The sequence below is a fragment of the Bos mutus genome, chromosome 3, assembly GCF_027580195.1.
Source record: "Bos mutus isolate GX-2022 chromosome 3, NWIPB_WYAK_1.1, whole genome shotgun sequence".
In the NCBI taxonomy this organism is placed as follows: domain Eukaryota; kingdom Metazoa; phylum Chordata; class Mammalia; order Artiodactyla; family Bovidae; genus Bos; species Bos mutus.
In genome coordinates this window covers 52,484,118-52,496,512 of record NC_091619.1, presented here as the reverse complement: position 1 = coordinate 52,496,512, position 12,395 = coordinate 52,484,118, and the positions used below count along the sequence as shown (strand labels likewise).

Below are 12,395 nucleotides of genomic sequence, written 5' to 3'. Positions count from 1 at the left end.
CTTTGTTATATGAAGAAATGAATAATTTCTGTTCTGTCTCTTGTGATTTTAGAAATCCATTTCGGTGGCCGGTGGGGAGGTGGGGGGGGGGGCGGGGGGCGGGGAGGATGGACATTTCTCCTCAGGGATAAATGCCATGTAGTGGGCCTTAAAAACTAAACCTGTCATGATATCCCCATGCTTTCTCATTATCCACACATGGTGTTTTGCTCTCAGATTTTCAGGAGACCCCCTGAACTCTATTCTGTAGGCTCACCATGATCCCCTTGTTCCTCACCTTCACTCCTTTCCTGGGCACATGGAAATAGTCCCATTGTAACCTTTCCATTGCTTTCCTGTAGAGTTTGTTCCCTCCAGGAACAGAGAAACTGCCTTCTGAAATACTTTTCATTAGGGCCTTTGAAAGCAGATCAAGTTTAGCCTGGCAGTATTTAGAAGATGCCTCTTCATTCTGCAGCAAGAAACCTTCCTTATTCTTTATAAGTGCCTACAGGGTAAATGTAGAGGAATGTCACCAGAAGCAAGGAACAGAGAAGATAAATTTCCAAGGAATATGGTATAAGAATTGGTCTAAGGTGGTCCTCATGAAAAAAAAAAAAAAACCATTGCAGTGGAGCCACACAAGCAATGTAGCCAAAATACAGATGTTTATTCCCAACTCTGAAACCCTGCAGTCTTCCCAGGTGGCACAAGTGGTAAAGAACCTGCCTGCCAATGCAGGAAACATAAGAGATGTGGGTTCAGTCCCTGGGTTCGGAAGATCCCCTGGAGAAGGGCATGGCAACCCACTCCAGTATTCTTTCCTGGAGAATCCCATGGACAGGAGAACCTGGTGGGCTATAGTCCATAGGACCACAAAGAGTCGGACATGACTGAAGAGACTAAGTATGCATGCACACACTGAAACCTCTGCAAGAGTATGGAAAAGTTTCTTAACTTTCCTGAGCCTCAGGTTCCCGATCTGTAAAATACTGCAGTTATCTATTCTCTATCATTCCTAGTAGCTATAACATCCCATGGCTCTGTCTTCAATAAAACAATGACAACTAATAAAGTAAATATAACAAACTTGCTTTTGTTAAGAAAGTTTGCCCATGGAAATCAAGTATCAAGGAATGTTGTTCAGTCGTGTCCAACTCTTTGTGACTCCATGGACTGCAGCACACCAGGCTTGCCTGTCCTTCACTATTTCCTGAAGTTTGCTCAGACTCATGTCCATGGAGTCAGTGATGCCATCCAACCATCTCAACCTCTGTCTCCTATCTAGGAATAGGAATGATTATACGCAGGGAACAACCATCTCAGGAATGACTTAGTGGAGTTCTGGAACCATGCCACAATCACTAAAGGAGAAATCAATGCTCAATGCTACTTTGCTTGAGAAATCAGAGAGATCCTGAAAACTTTCCCAAGCTTTAAGGAAAAAGAAGGAAATATAGTCCTCTAGCATTCTCTCTCTCTCATGAGAATCCAGACTACTTTGCCCTGAATAGCAGATAAACCCAGGCATCACTCTAGAAGGGCAAGAATCGAAAAGGACAAATGCTAAGACAAAGTACCATGAGCTTCTTCTGGAATTTCTATTGGTCATCCTTGAAGGAGCACCCCCATGAAGATGACAATGGCTTCCCTTTCACAGGTTATGTGCACCTCCAGCAGCTCCTGGAGCGTGTCTACAGGGAGGCTCATTCAGTGGGCCGTCTGCTCACAGCTGCTGAGTTCTCCAGCTGGGCCAGAGTTGTCACTGCATTCTCCAAACAAGGAATTGTTCCAGTATTAGCGGCATCCACCTAAGTTACCACCAGAGTACCCAGCCCTGAATAAAGTAGAAATATGAATAAATATCAAGTTCTCACTCAGTGAGATTCAAGGTTGTGAAATTGCAATTCTTAAACCAGACACACACATTCACACACACACACACATACACACACACACACACACCCCTACTTATTTCCACTGTCATCACCTTCATTTTCACACTCTTTATTATTCTCCAGTTCATAACATTAAAAAATATTAAATATCTATCTTCATCTAACATAATTAGAGGTGTCTGATAAAAATTATTTCAGGTTAACACAAATTAAAAGAAGAATATAAACTGCACAAATAAATTCTACAGGATAATAAAAATAATGTTCATTCCTAATTCCTAAACTGTTTATGGATTTTCAGGGACTCAGAAACTAATAGTTATTTTGGACTGATTTAAACTCTTAAGAAATCTCCTTGAGAAAAAGACATAGTATAGAACTTTCCCTGAGAAGACAATATACTCTATTTTCATACCCAGTTAGTGATTTTATTACCAATGGTGGGGTTTTTCTTTTTTTTCAGTTTTCAACTTTTATTTATTTTTTTAATTTTATTTTATTTAACTTTACAATATTGTATTGGTTTTGCCATATATCAAAATGAATCTGCCACAGGTATACATGTGTTCCCCATCCTGAACCCTCCTCCCTCCTCCCTCCAGCAACCCCAGATAGCAGTGACAAGGGTTTTGGAAAGGAATTTGTTAATCCCATAATGACAAAGAATTTCTAAAACATTTACATATTTATCTCTGAGGCAGGACACTTTTTAAAATAACTACACACTTCTGGGGGAGGAGCTAAGATGGCGGAGGAGTAGGATGGGGAGAACAATTTCTCCCCCACAAATTCATCAAAAGAACATTTAAACGCTGAGTAAATTCCACAAAACAACTTCTGAATGCTGGCAGAGGACATCAGGCACCCAGAAAAGCAACCCAAGTCTTCGAAAGGAGAGAGAAGAAATACAGCTCCACTCACCAGAACACTGACACAAACTTCCCTAACCAAGAAACCTTGACAAGCCACCTGTACAAACCCACACAGAGCAAGGAAACGCCACAATAAATAGAACTCCACAAACTGACAGAATACAGAAAGGACACCCCAAACTCAGCAATTTAAACAAGATGAAGAGACAGAGGAATACCCAGCAGATAAAGGAACAGGATAAATGCCCACCAAACCAAACAAAAGAGGAAGAGATAGGGAATCTACCTGATAAAGAATTCCGAATAATGATAGTGAAATTGATCCAAAATCTTGAAATCAAAATGGAATCACAGATAAATAGCTTGGAGACAAAGATTGAGAAGATGCAAGAAAGGTTTAACAAGGACCTAGAAAAAATAAAAGAGAGTCAATATAAAATGAATAATGCAATAAATGAAATTAAAAACACTCTGGAGGCAACAAATAGTAGAATAACAGAGGCAGAAGATAGGATTAGTGAATTAGAAGATAGAACAGTAGAAATAAATGAATCAGAGAGAATAAAAGAAAAATGAATTAAAAGAAATGAGGACAATCTCAGAGACCTCCAGGACAATATTAAACGCTACAACATTCGAATCATAGGGGTCCCAGAAGAAGAAGACAAAAAGAAAGACCATGAGAAAATACTTGAGGAGATAATAGTTGAAAAATTCCCTAAAATGGGGAAGGAAATAATCACCCAAGTCCAAGAAACCCAGAGAGTCCCAAACAGGATAAACCCAAGGCGAAACACCCCAAGACATATATTAATCAAATTAACAAAGATCAAACACAAAGAACAAATATTAAAAGCAGCAAGGGAAAAACAACAAATAACACACAAGGGAATTCCCATTAGGATAACAGCTGATCTTTCAATAGTAACTCTTCAAGCCAGGAGGGAATGGCAAGACATACTTAAAGTGATGAAAGAAAATAATCTACAGCCCAGATTATTGTACCCAGCAAGGATCTCATTCAAATATGAAGGAGAAATCAAAAGCTTCTCAGACAAGCAAAAGCTGAGAGAATTCAGCACCACCAAACCAGCTCTCCAACAAATACTAAAGGATTTTCTCTAGACAGAAAACACAAAAACAGTGTATAAACTTGAACCCAAAACAATAAAGTAAATGGCAATGGGATCATACTTATCAGTAATTACCTTAAATATATATGGGTTGAATGCCCCAACCAAAAGACAAAGACTGGCTGAATGGATACAAAAATAAGACCCCTACATATGTTGTCTACAAGAGACCCACCTCAAAACAGGGGACACATACAGACTGAAAGTGAAGGGCTGGAAAAAGATTTTCCATGCAAATAGGGACCAAAAGAAAGCAGGAGTAGCAATACTCATATCAGATAAAATAGACTTTAAAACAAAGGCTGTGAAAAGAGACAAAGATGGTCACTACATAATGATCAAAGGATCAATCCAAGAAGAAGATATAACAATTATAAATATATATGCACCCAACACAGGACCACCGCAATATGTAAGACAAATGCTAACAAGTATGAAAGGAGAAATTAACAATAACACAATAATAGTGGGAGACTTTAATACCCCACTCACATCTATGGATAGATCAACTAAACAGAAAATTAACAAGGAAACACAAACGTTAAACGATACAATAGACCAGTTAGACCTAATTGATATCTATAGGACATTTCATCCCAAAACAGTGAATTTCACCTTTTTCTCCAGCGCACATGGAACCTTCTCCAGGATAGATTACATACTGGGCCATAAATCTAGCCTTGGTAAATTCAAAAAAAAAAATAGAAATCATTCCAAGCATCTTTTCTGACCACAATGCAGTAAGATTAGATCTCAATTACAAGAGAAAAACTATTAAAAATTCCAACATATGGAGGATGAACAACACCCTGCTGAATAACCAACAAATCACAGAAGAAATCAAAAAAGAAATCAAAATTTACATAGAAACTAATGAAAATGAAAACACAACAACCCAAAACCTGTGAGACACTTTAAAAGCAGTCCTAAGGGGAAAGTTCATAGCAATACAGGCATACCTCAAGAAACAAGAAAAAACTCAAATAAATAACCTAACTCTACACCTAAAGCAACTAGAAAAGGAAGAAATGAAGAACCCCAGGGTTAGTAGAAGGAAAGAAATCTTAAAAATTAGGGCAGAAATAAATGCAAAAGAAACAAAAGAGACCATAGCAAAACTCAACAAAGCCAAAAGCTGGTTCTTTGAAAGGATAAATAAAATTGACAAACCATTAGCCAGACTCATCAAGAAACAAAGGGAGAAAAATCAAATCAATAAAATTAGAAATGAAAATGGAGAGATCACAACAGACAACACAGAAATACAAAGGATCATAAGAGACTACTATCAACAATTATATGCCAATAAAATGGACAACATGGAAGAAATGGACAAATTCTTAGAAAAGTACAACTTTCCAAAACTGGACCAGGAAGAAATAGAAAATCTTAACAGACCCATCACAAGCACAGAAATTGAAACTGTAATCAAAAATCTTCCAGCAAACAAAAGCCCAGGTTCAGATGGCTTCACAGCTGAATTCTACCAAAAATTTAGAGAAGAGCTAACACCTATCCTGCTCAAACTCTTCCAGAAAATTGCAGAGGAAGGGAAACTTCCAAACTCATTCTATGAGGCCACCATCACCCTAATACCAAAACCTGACAAAGATCCCACAAAAAAAGAAAACTACAGGCTAATATCACTGATGAACATAGATGCAAAAATCCTTAACAAAATTCTAGCAATCAGAATCCAACAACACGTTAAAAAGATCATACACCAAGACCAAGTGGGCTTTATCCCAGGGATGCAAGGATTCTTCAATATCTGCAAATCAATCAATGTTATACACCACATTAACAAATTGAAAAACAAAAACCATATGATTATCTCAATAGATGCAGAGAAAGCCTTTGACAAAATCCAACATCCATTTATGATAAGAACTCTCCAGAAAGCAGGAATAGAAGGAACATACCTCAACATAATAAAAGCTATATATGACAAACCCACAGCAAACATTATCCTCAATGGTGAAAAATTGAAAGCATTTCCTCTAAAGTCAGGAACAAGACAAGGGTGCCCACTTTCACCATTAGTATTCAACATAGTTTTGGAAGTTTTGGCCACAGCAATCAGAGCAGAAAAAGAAATAAAAGGAATCCAAATTGGAAAAGAAGAAGTAAAACTCTCACTGTTTGCAGATGACATGATCCTTTACATAGAAAACCCTAAAGACTCCACCAGAAAATTACTAGAACTAATCAATGATTATAGTAAAGTTGCAGGATATAAAATCAACACACAGAAATCCCTTGCGTTCCTATACGCTAATAATGAGAAAACTGAAAGAGAAATTAAGGAAACAATTCCATTCACCATTGCAACGGAAAGAATAAAATACTTAGGAATATATCTACCTAAAGAAACCAAAGACCTATATATAGAAAACTATAAAACACTGGTGAAAGAAATCAAAGAGGACACTAACAGATGGAGAAATATACCATGTTCATGGATTGGAAGAATCAATATAGTGAAAATGAGTATACTACCCAAAGCAATCTATAGATTCAATGCAATCCCTATCAAGCTACCAACGGTATTCTTCACAGAGCTAGAACAAATAATTTCACAATTTGTATGGAAATACAAAAAACCTCGAATAGCCAAAGCTATCTTGAGAAAGAAGAATGGAACTGGAGGAATCAACCTGCCTGACTTCAGGCTCTATTACAAAGCCACAGTTATCAAGACAGTATGGTACTGACACAAAGACAGAAATATTGATCAATGGAACAAAATAGAAAGCCCAGAGATAAATCCACGCACATATGGACACCTTATCTTTGACAAAGGAGGCAAGAATATACAGTGGATTAAAGACAACCTCTTTAACAAGTGGTGCTGGGAAAACTGGTCAACCACTTGTAAAAGAATGAAACTAGAACACTTTCTAACGCCATACACAAAAATAAACTCAAAATGGATTAAAGATCTCAATGTAAGACCAGAAACTATAAAACTCCTAGAGGAGAATATAGGCAAAACACTCTCCAACATACATCACAGCAGGATCCTCTATGACCCACCTCCCAGAATATTGGAAATAAAAGCAAAAATAAACAAATGGGACCTAATTAAACTTAAAAGCTTCTGCACAACAAAGGAAACTATTAGCAAGGTGAAAAGGCAGCCTTCAGAATGGGAGAAAATAATAGCAAATGAAGCAACTGACAAACAACTAATCTCAAAAATATACAAGCAACTCCTGCAGCTCAACTCCAGAAAAATAAATGACCCAGTCAAAAAATGGGCCAAAGAACTAAATAGACATTTCTCCAAAGAAGACATACAGATGGCTAACAAACACATGAAAAGATGCTCAACATCACTCATTATCAGAGAAATGCAAATCAAAACCACTATGAGGTACCATTTCACGCCAGTCAGAATGGCTGCAATCCATAAGTCTACAAGCAATAAATGCTGGAGAGGGTGTGGAGAGAAGGGAACTCTCTTGCACTGTTGGTGGGAATGCAAACTAGTACAGCCACTATAGAGAACAGTGTGGAGATTCCTTAAAAAACTGGAAATAGAACTGCCTTATGATCCAGCAATCCCTCTGCTGGGCATACACACTGAGGAAACCAGAAGGGAAAGAAAGAGACACGTGTACCCCAATGTTCATCGCAGCACTGTTTATAATAGCCAGGACATGGAAGCAACCTAGATGCCCATCAGCAGATGAATGGATAAGAAAGCTATGGTACATATACACAATGGAGTATTACTCAGCCATTAAAAAGAATACATTTGAATCAGTTCTAATGAGATGGATGAAACTGGAACCTATTATACAGAGTGAAGTAAGCCAGAAAGAAAAACACCAATACAGTATACTAACACATATATATGGAATTTAGAAAGATGGAAACAATAACCCTGTGTAAGAGACAGCAAAAGAGACACCAATGTATAGATCAGTCTTATGGACTCTGGGAGAGGGAGAGGGTGGGAAGATTTGGGAAAATAGCATTGAAACATGTATAATATCATGTATGAAACGAGTCGCCAGTCCAGGTTCGATGCACGGTACTGGATGCTTGGGGCTGGTGCACTGGGACGACCCAGAGGGAGGGGAAGGGAGGGAGGAGGGTGGAGGGTTCAGGATGGGGAACACGGGTATACCTGTGGTGGATTCATTTCGATATTTGGCAAAACTAATACAATATTGTAAAGTTTAAAAATAAAATAAAATTTAAAAAAATTAAAATAACTGCACACTTCTACATACAATGAAGCAAAACTACTAAAGAAAATATATTATAAATAGTCAACACATAACAGGCCACACAGAAATATAATTTTGAAAAATGAAACTCGCCATTTCTAGTGACCTTCACCCCTTCCCTGAGGGTCTTGGTCCTTGCATAGATAAAGATACATGAACAGAAATTATTTGATTGTTCCTTGAATGTAGGATCCACTTGGCTTTCCAAAATTTCCTCAATATGGGCTAGGAATTCCTTTTCATGTACTGGCTGGTTAAAGATGAAACACTTCCATTTTGGAAAAAAGATGCCCGATACACTCCCTGGATATGTTGGAATTTTTAAGTTTGGAATTCTGACCTAAAGAAGAAAGAAAACAACAGAGTCTTGGCATAAGGCAACTAAAATTTTTATGAGAGGGGATTTTTTTTTATCTTTGGAGTCTTCTATTCTCATAGAACTCCTCTAACATATACATAAAAATTAAAAATCAAATTCACATGAATGGCATATCCCTGGAGAGCAATTTTAGGAAACAGCAGCTCCAAGTAAAGAAACTTACATCTTCAATGCACAGAAATACACATGGTACTCAGTTCATTAGATGTTTATCAAATAAAAGATTTAATGAATGATAATCAAATATCAATTTCCGGTTTACTCCAACTCATCTAGGAAGTAAATCATAGGAAAAAAAATGAAGAAGAACTACAAACAAAAGTAATGGAGTAATGATTAACATGGGACATAGATACCATGTTCAGTTAAGGAAAACTTCATTGATTGAATTCACATAATACAAATAAGACTAGCCATTTTGGGTAGAAACTCTGAAGAATAAAAGGAACCTAAATGTAATTTGAAGAACTTACCACTACTCCATAAACACAGCACTTTTTTCAAGTACTCACCCACCTTTAAATGTAATTCATTACAATGACTTACTAATTTAAAATAGTGACCAAGTAACTAAATATGACTAAATAGTGACTGAATATGTTAAAATAAAAAGAATGATATGATGAGGAAAATAAAATGAAAGATCTGGTTGTTATCAGAAATAATGAAAAAGTATAGATTGAAAGAAGATCATCAGGTTTTTTAAGGTTTAAAGTCACTTTTTGTAGAAGATACAACTATCCACACTTTAGAAAGTTATAGCCTTCCTATCCACACTCTAGAAAGTTATGTCCTTCCTATCTACACTCTAGAAAGTTATACCCTTCCTTGAGACGAATAAAAACTGATGGAAATATCTTTCATTATTATTTTATGCCTAACAATTATGTCATTGTTTTTCTCAACTCAAATCAGTTCAGTTCAGAAGCTCAGTCGTGTCCGACTCTTTGCAACCCCGTGAATTACAGCACACCAGGCCTCCCTGTCCATCACCAACTCCCGAAGTTCACTCAGACTCACGTCCATCGAGTAGGTGATGCCATCCAGCCATCTCATCCTCTGTTGTCCCCTTCTCCTCCTGCCCCTAATCCCTCCCAGCATCAGAGTCTTTTCCAATGAGTCAACTCTTCACATGAGGTGGCCAAAGTACTGGAGTTTCAGCTTTAGCATCATTCCTTCCAAAGAACACCCAGGACCAATCTTCTTTAGAATGGACTGGTTGGATCTCCTTGCAGTCCAAGGGACTCTCAAGAGTCTTCTCCAACACCACAGTTCAAAAGTATCAATTTTTTGGTGCTCAGCTTTCTTCACAGTCCAACTTTCACATCCATGCATGACCACTAGAAAAACCATAGCCTTGACTAGACAGATCTTTGTTGGCAAAGCAATGTCTCTGGGAGAAGCATAATAAGGGAAGCAAGCATCTGGTTCTTGAAAAGTCTTAGTTCCTACTGTATCTGAATGTTAAGGTACAAATTATCTTCAGTACAAACTAGTTTTGAATAATTTCACTTTGTTAAGCCCTATTCTTCTTGGGTGAGCATAACTGTAGTCACTAGAACTTATCAAGGAATAACAGCCTAGATCGCAGTCATCTATGGCCCTTGATCTAGTTTCAAATATAAATGCAACTCCAGAGATGATGGACAGTATTTAGTAGATCCTACCCTCTACTTGACTACTCACTGCCTAGGCCATGCTCTGATACCTCTAATCAGCTTCAAGGCATTGTCCAGGTACTCATCTTCTGTGATAGGGTAAACATGTACCTTCAACTTCAGGGTGAAATCCCGTACAGCCCAGGTAAAGTCTGGAAAGAAATTCATAAACTCTGTGGAATTTTCTACTTCATCCAATTTGGAGAGGACTTGGCCCTGGTGATTTCTGTGAGCTCTGACACATACCTAGGACTTGGTTAAGGAAAAAGAAATTTCTACCCATAATTCCCACATTTTCCTCATAAAAATGATTATAAACATTCTCTTTTGCCCTTGGTCCCCACTGTTCCACCAAAGGCAACTCAGCCACAGGGATGGGAAATCCAATTTGGTCTCCATTCTCATCAATTTCTCAATAAAACTGGGAAGGATACTGTACTTTCTCCAGTGCATCATTGTTGATGGTGCTCATGCTGTTGTTTACTAGAGTACTGCTCAGAAGCACAGCTAGGGCAAAGATCACCCTGGAAAATATATTAGAGCAAGCACTAGCAGTCTTCTCTTCAGAAATTCATTCTTATTTCTTTAATCAGTTTTCCATTTGTTATTTCAGATAGTAAAGTATTGATACAAAGGAAAAACCTTGAAAACAGAATTAAAAGTAAAATCTGAGTTTTGTCAATTACATTGACATTTCCTGTGACCTCAGTTTCCTCATCTAAAAAGGAATTCTGATAATACATTCCACAAAGAGCTCTTTTTTTTTCCTGAATGGGATAAAATGAGATAGTATGAGTGAAAAACAACTTAGAGTGCCTTTGAGCAATTCATTGTTCAATAATAAGCAACATCACATATTCATTTAACAAAAAGTAAGTCACAAGGTATACTATGCTAGTCACAACTGAAAACTCAGAATAGATCTAATTAAATTAAATGTCTATGTGCTGCTACTAAACATTACTTATCTTTATTAGTTATAAAAAGCAGATAAATATGATAGTGAATACACTCAAAAAGACTGTCTCATAGTATTTACAAACATTTTAAAACACTTGAAAAACAAATACAATGAAGATGACAATATATTCAAAGTGTTTACATATTAGCAGTGAACCTAAGCAATGAAATTGATAATCATTATATCAAATAAAAACAATGAATATGTCGAGGGAGACCAAGTAATGGAATAGAAGGATGTGGAGCTCACCTCCTCCTATAGATACTTCAAAAATATATCTACGTGTGGAATAGTTCTGGCAGACTGCCTACTGAACTCTGAAAGAACATCTCATACAATGAACACTGTAAGAAAGATCACCACATAACCAAGTAGGAAGAAAGAAAAAAAGGAATTAGGATAGGAACTGCAGCCCTGGGAGGAAGCTGTGAAAGAGGAAATGTTCCCTCACCCTGGGAATACCCTTAACCAGCCAGGAGATCAACTGGGACAGATAGGGAGGTTTAGAGGCTCAGAGGAGAGAGCACCAGCAAGCTTGCAACAGGCAGAAGACAGGGAGACCAGCACAGAGGGTCCGTGCCCATCACTGCACTCCCCCTCCCAAGATATGCCTTGGCTGGTGCACACAGAGTCTGGGTAGGGATACTCGGGTTTCAGTGGACAGACTTGAGGAGAAGACTGGGACTGGCTCATAGAAAGAGCCTGAAGGGGCAGGAATGTGGTAGGAGCTGCAAACAAGAGTGTTTGCAGGGTGGAGCCCAGATCCGCCATTAGAAGCCCTATTGTTACAGCTTGGATATAGAGGCACAGGGCCTGTCACTGCAGCCACAATCTCTGTCTGCTCACAATGGGTGGCCCCCACCTCTAATTGCTCTGGGAACCCATCAGTACCTGTGAGTTGACCACAGGAAGAGGCAGGGCTGAAATCTGACCCTTGTCCCAGTCAGCCCTGTGACCTGTGTAAACTCAGCACCTGTGGGACATCCAAGTAGATTACTGGTGCTCCCATGGCTAGGGTGGGTCTGATGCCAGCAGCTGTGAGTGTTGTGGGTACTTGCACACTGAGGTGGGACCTGGGATCTGGGCTGATTCCACCGCCTCCATAGCAGGTCCAGGTATGTGATGACAGCAGTCCTGGTGCCTGACCTCAGAATATCTATGGTGACAGATCTGCACTGCTGATTTTGTCAGCACAGCACCTGAGGGGCACCCAGGCTGATAGCCTGCATCTCCACAATTGAGGCAGGGCCAAGAGCAGTGCCAAGAACAGTGTACCC

General features: G+C 38.5%; 1 pseudogene; it reads right to left on the bottom strand.

The window, feature by feature from the left end:
* Nucleotides 1-220: 220 nt before the first annotated feature.
* On the bottom strand, nt 221-11,889 carry LOC106700520 (guanylate-binding protein 6-like; annotated as a pseudogene).
* Between the last annotated feature and the right edge of the window lie 506 nt (nt 11,890-12,395).